The sequence below is a fragment of the Rhyacophila brunnea genome, unplaced genomic scaffold, assembly GCF_057557595.1.
Source record: "Rhyacophila brunnea isolate RB1 unplaced genomic scaffold, BYU_Rbru_1.0 scaffold_16, whole genome shotgun sequence".
NCBI lineage: Eukaryota > Metazoa > Arthropoda > Insecta > Trichoptera > Rhyacophilidae > Rhyacophila > Rhyacophila brunnea.
In genome coordinates this window covers 32544207-32551100 of record NW_028232816.1, presented here as the reverse complement: position 1 = coordinate 32551100, position 6894 = coordinate 32544207, and positions in this window count along the sequence as shown.

The window sequence follows — 6894 nt, the reverse complement described above, 5'->3', positions numbered from 1 at the left end:
TCGAGCCATTTCGGAGGAGTTCGACCACAAACATCGTGACACGAGATTTTTATATATATAGAGATGTATGCACAATAATATTTTAGAACTGCAATTTTTACAAATAAAGTCAGGGTACAGAAAAAAATCTCTCTCAAATTCAGCGTTTGTTGGATGTAAATACTACCAACGTTGGACCAATAGTAAATTAATAAAATTATAGATTAAGGTGATGCCTTTACTGAGCCTTTTTTAAAGAGGCACCTAGCGGAAACATATGAAGCTTGCAATTTGAGACATTTTTTTTGATAATTTACAATTTCAGCTGTATTAATCAATAAATATGTATCTGAAAACATAAAAAATTTTTTTTTTTTATTTTAAGTCAAAGCTAAACCTACAATTTACGAGAAATGTGAATTTGGTGCAGGGTCTCACGTTATTATTACATATTATTTTATAGACATTTTTATTATAAAATTTAGTTTATTAAGTTTTCTATTTTTAAGAGAAGAGATTTTTGACTAATTCATAGTTTTAATATTTTTTATTTCCATTTTAAAAAACATCGATTTTTATAAAAATATAATTGTGTATAACTTGAAATCCTTTTTATTTATATTGGAAGTGTTTGCCACGAATATTTTCTTTTTAGTTTTATATATTGTTTAAATTTTGTTGGTTATACACAAAATTTAATATAAGTAATGAAAAAAACATTAAATTCATTTTCTAAAAACGTGTATCTTTCTTAACACCGAAAATACCGGTATTTTGCATTTTTGAAACCGGTATTTCGGTATTGATAAATAATTGAATACCGGTATTGCAATTCCTAGTCTTGACCTATTTTTCTGCGCCACTATCTTTTCTTCATATATTTATTAGGTACCTGTTATATGACGTAATTATGTATGGATGCAGTAAAGGAGGCGAAAAAAGCTTAGATGTTGTTATCCGCTTCCCAAAGCGAACAAGCGCTTTTCAGTATGGCTCTGCATCGCACTCTTAGTGGGGGAGTACATTATAGGTGGTCGTACAATGTAGTGGGAAAAGCAAATACCGTTGAGGCCCCCTGTGACATGAGCGCATCGCCCGGTCTCTTGCAGTGTGATCATCGCGTAGTCTCCATATCAGTAGCAGATAGTTTTTTCAACATGATTTAAAATTATCTTTGGATAGGGATATTAAAAACACATTTTGCTTGACATAATTTTATTAAACATATTTTACAACATGCACCTTATAATAACATACTAAAACTTAAAATATAGGTCTAGCACGTATTTATTAAATATTATATTTACAAGTTACATATGAAATAACCTCCTACCAATACCACTTAAAACTTATAGGTAGAATAAAAATATACCGTTTAGATATCATTTTGCCAGATTACTTATTTTAGGATAATATATGAAAAAAACGGATGAAAATATTTAAGGGATTGTCTTTCCGAACGAAAACGTGTATTTTTTAGTTATATATAATAATATATTATATTTAGAAAAAAATCTGTAAAGAAAATTAAAAAAGCTTAGTTCAATGTCGGTATATGAATATATAATATGACGTATAAACTTAAAATATTATTTTTAAAATAAATATTTTTCTATACTTATCTATAATGTAATAGAATGCAAAACAAAATCTGTTGAGTTGTTGGCATAAATAAAAAAATGGAGGATTTCTTTTATAGTATTAACTGTCAATTCTTAATGAAAATACATTGCATTAATTAAAATAAACTTCAATATTAAATATCGACGTAATTAAATATTAATTAGAATTTGCTGTAATCAATTGATATAATAGGGTGTATTTTTTATTTGTAATTTCGATTCGGTTTCATTTTTATTAGAAAATGTTGTAGTCACTAGTGGATTTACTGTTTGGTTCGGACGCTGGAAATTATTATGGAGAATTGGACATTGTAACAATGTCATGAAGATTTTTTTTTTAAAAAAATTCTGAATTATAAGTGAATCTCATTTAGTATGAATGCATCTGTTAACAAACAGATTAGTCAGTTGTGACGATTGGGAAATCCGATATTACTTCATGATAAACTGTACCCTGGTAATTTTTCTTTGCGTGAAGTATGTCCTGTCAAAATCTGATGAAATTAATTGGACACCTCGTTTATCAGATTTAGAACGTCATAATATCTATTTAAAATAACCGATTTACACAAACAATTCACCAACTACAGAACAATTCACACGCGAAGAAATTAGTCAAACCCATGAAAGCCAAATAGGTAATGAAAAATGTAATCGAAAAATCATGCATTTGCATCGCAGCCACGTTATCAGTATTTCATATATGATGCCAAGAATTAAATGAACAATCTATTAAGATAAACCACGTCTTATATACGAGGTTTTCAAAAACAAAATCTTTTACACACTTTTACATACAAAACAGATTCGTATTCATCGTTCTAACTCATCTCTTGATTGCGTATAATTTTATTAAAAAAACCGATAAGTCCACAATTTAAAGTTAGTTAGTTGGAAGCGACAATTTTTTGTGTCAAGGGTGACTGATTGGTTTTACGTTAGATTCATTTTCTATCTTAATTTAATTGGAATAATATGCCAATTTTTATTAGGTAATAAACCCCCTTTTGCAATAAAAATATGAAACTTAAAATTGGACACTATCATTGGATCACTTTAAATAATCGACTTATGTAAACCATTAAGATTTAACACAGACCAGATGTAAGGCAGAAATGTAAAAGCTAGTCGCTATAGACCAAGGTTTTTAAATTTGTTTCAGTTAACGACTTAATACCAGTTCGACCATAAAACGTAATAAATACAGATCCTACCTGTATATTTTCAAATATTATCAATATTTGACGCGTTTCGTTCAAACTACAAACTCTAATGAACATTGTGGACCCCATTGTGGAAAGTAACATATTGTATTTAAGCTATTCCCATATTTCTCCATAATTGAGAATTAAACCTTGTTACAGCCTCACCCAAAAGGTACTTAGCGCATTTTTGTAGTAGTACATCATTATATATTTAGTAAAATTTACATATAGAACATGTACCTATTTTAGCTAGATTTTGGCCATCGGTTTATCGGCATATAGTTTTTTTTATTAAACACCTCAATAATTGTGATTAAAAAAATCATAAGCTGCAAAAAAATATATTCTGTGGCAGTTGACAATGATCGTCAAAACGGACATACGCTCGTGTATAATATATGTATTGAAAATATGCCCTGTGTTATATTTTAATTAATGCAAATATTAAACTTACAGTTGTGTAGTTAATTAGAATTTATTTATGTTGGAAGGTATTTAAAAAAAAGTTTTTACTAAAAAAAAATACTAGTCAATATTACTTACTCTTGCCAGCGAAATAAGAAACGCAATTATATTATAAACATTTATTATAAAATAAATTACATCATTGTAGATTATATTAACGTAAAATTTATTCATATTTTTGTACGAAAAGTGCTATGGAAAAAATATAAGAAAACAACGCATATTTTAATCTAACGATTGACATATAAATAATAATTTAAATGTCTAATCGAGGATATTATGCTCTAAATAAATCGATAATGATTGTAAGTTAAGGGTTTGGGGTAACTTAAATAACTCTCAAACTTTTGAAGAATTTTGTATAAAAATGATGTCATGTAATTTAAATCTTTTCATTCTAAAATTATATCTTACAAAAAGCTAGATAGAATATTGCAATTTTATTGATGATGGCGTGTATTACGAGATTCCTCGCAGAACCAAAACTGCAATAGTGAGCATTTGGACGTCTGAATAGTAACTGCGCAACTATTATATACACAAGACTGGTTTCGGCCGCTACGGCAACTGTCTAGGGTAGGTTTGTATCGAAGTATTAGCACTTATTGTAACAGCTTTAGCTGTAGCATTGTAGCGGCTGAAAGCAGTCTAGTGTATAGAATATATGCGTTGAAGTGTTTACTAATATGTGCTAAAAGTGCAAACGTCTGCAAGGGAAACACGTAAAAGAAATCCAACAATTAGGGGTAGCGCAATGTGCCATGAAAAGGTGCATGTTGGGTAAGACAAGACTACAGGATGTAATAGAGGTCGCCAAACTGATTAAATGGCAATGGGCTGGACATTTATAGCTCTGTGAGTAGACAACCACTGACCAGCTGAATGCAGAACTGTTCTAACTCACATTTTAAATATTTTAAAGGATAGTTTTTTAAAACAGTCTACCTACTTCGGTTATTTATTATTTATATAGAGAAGTGAATGCACCATTTTACAACGTTTTTATTATTAGCTCGTATTCTTCTATGTCCTGTACAAATCTTGCAATCGATTTTTAACTAACTTCCCGACTAGCTAGACATTTAAACTTTTAGAATATATCAGAACACGATGCCAATGCATTATATTAATACTTTTTGCCATCTTTAAGCAGAATTCAATTCATTTGCAGTTAATTCTGTTTTGTATGGTAAGTTATTTCAGAAAAATCTGTAAAAAATAAAAGATTATTGTTGGTTGCTAAGGGGGTGATCCTAGCAACTAAATTATTAATATATACGTGCGTTAATATGGAAATCAAAATGAAATGTCAAAATGACATTTCATTAGAAAATTATTGCAGTTTTTGTAAAATATTGTTATGTCAACAGGCGTTAATTAATATCGTTTCTACAAAGTTTATGAATTCTTCAAGCTTAAATACCCTCCCGTAATTTTTCAGATATTCTTTATGCTGAACCAATTTTTGCAGAGAAACTATAATTGAAAAAGATAAATAAATTAATGAATGTAGAATTGTGCTGTTTCAAGGAATTAGTTACATTATAGTTATATACCTAAGATAATATAATAGATTAAAACAATTTGAGGCCATTTTCAATGGATATTTTACTAGAATAAAATAAATATATGGATGTTAACGAGGGTTAAAACTAAAGTTAAATTTAAACAATTCGTAATAAAAACAAATTATTCCCACTTTTTTATTTAGTAAAGAGCAACCTCAAGAAATACTTGTGAGTTAGAAAAGAATGAGTGTAGAGCTCTTATTGTGGTAGACAAACCACGTGCATGCGAGATGCACAATACAATCAACGGAGAGGACTTTATCCAAGAGTGTCAAGCGAGAAAGTACAATATAAAAATTAGTAGCATTAAAAAAATATAAATATTTTAATGTGCCGTAATTTCTAGCAAACAATAATACTATATTTTAAATCAGATATGCAGTGTGTATGATTACTTACTTTATTGTTACTATTGTGAAATTAATAAAATATGATTCCAGGGTAGATACTTCGCACATACGTTCTACATTCGGAAGATCAATTTGATTCTATGAAATAAAAACTTGATTAGGGTGTTGATAAAATAAATAAAAATTATAGAAAAAAGTAATAAAAGGCTGTATATAATTAAATTGTTATATTTTGATTAGATGTAAACAGAAAACCATAAAAAAACGGAATAAAAGTATCTTTAAAAAATACATCATAGAAAAACTGTCAAACGACAACGTTCCATCTATATAATATTTCCAACCTCCTCTGTAAACAGAGTTTTTCTTTACAAAATAGAATGTGATACTGTATTTTTGATGGATTAAACAATGAGAAAAAATTATTACGCCTAGTGGCATACTAATTGTACAGAATTCACTGCTCTGTACGCATATTATATAAATTAAAAGGAACGTTACTTTCGGTAGGAAATTGGCAAAACAATCATAATAATATACGTAATCTTGAAATAAAATTGATTCATGAATTTTTTAAAGAAATTGTTTTAAAATATATATTTGAGATTACTCGTCGATACTCTATAGGAATCAATCATTTATAAAACTCCGCTGAAATAGTGAAACATTAAATGGTGTTCTACTACATAAAAGCCACTTGTACTATTTAACAATATTCGTATATTATATTGCATAATTTGTGACAGAAAATTCTAAAGATATCAACTGTTCAACCGAAAAAAATTGTTATGTTTTCATTTGTTTTATTTAACATAAAGTAAGGTATGAATGTCTACGTAGTCTTGTAATACAATTGAAGATGTGAGATTTTAATACATAATATTTATTAGCCAATTTGCCATTTGTCATATCTACTTAATATTATATTGAAATACACATCGTGCCATAAAACGTTAAATAATTCATTATTAAATCAGTAAAATGTCATATTCCACTAAAACCAATACTGAGTAATTATTAATGTGTTTTCAGGTAATAAGTTAATCTGTACCCATATCAGGCGCTCGCTTTGACACGGCTCCAAGGTAATTTATGCATCCATAAATCGGCACGCATTTTCTTCTAGTGTCAGATTCACAAAATGAATTATGTATGTTAAAATCGTTGACAGAGCCTAGAAACATCTAAGACATCGTTGTTGAATTGTTAAAACCTCCAATAAAATTGAAATCTTACATAAGACACAAAAAAACTGTATTACAAGCAAAACGACATCCGCTATAGGAACTAAGCTGAATGAAAGCATGTAGATTTTTCAATGTACATTTAATCCAATGCAGGACTCAATATATTGATAAAATTCTGTTAATACAACATCCACTTACTGTAAGACAATATGCTTCGCTGATGATCCAACACAGTAATTTACCTTTACTTAGAAGCACAAAAATTAACATAAATATATAATTTTCAATTTAAATCAGATTTATGTAAATAATAGGTAGCGGGAAGCTTGTTATCATCGAATGCTGTGCTGAGAGAAGGTTTCTATAATTACCTAATTAAACTATGCAGTCTAATATAAACGAAGAGAAAATATACTTAACAAAACAGTGATAAACCGTCACTTTGGCGGTTTTAATATCTCAACAACGATATATTGAATGATATTTGGTCAGTTTTGATTCAACCGAATTTTGTTCGT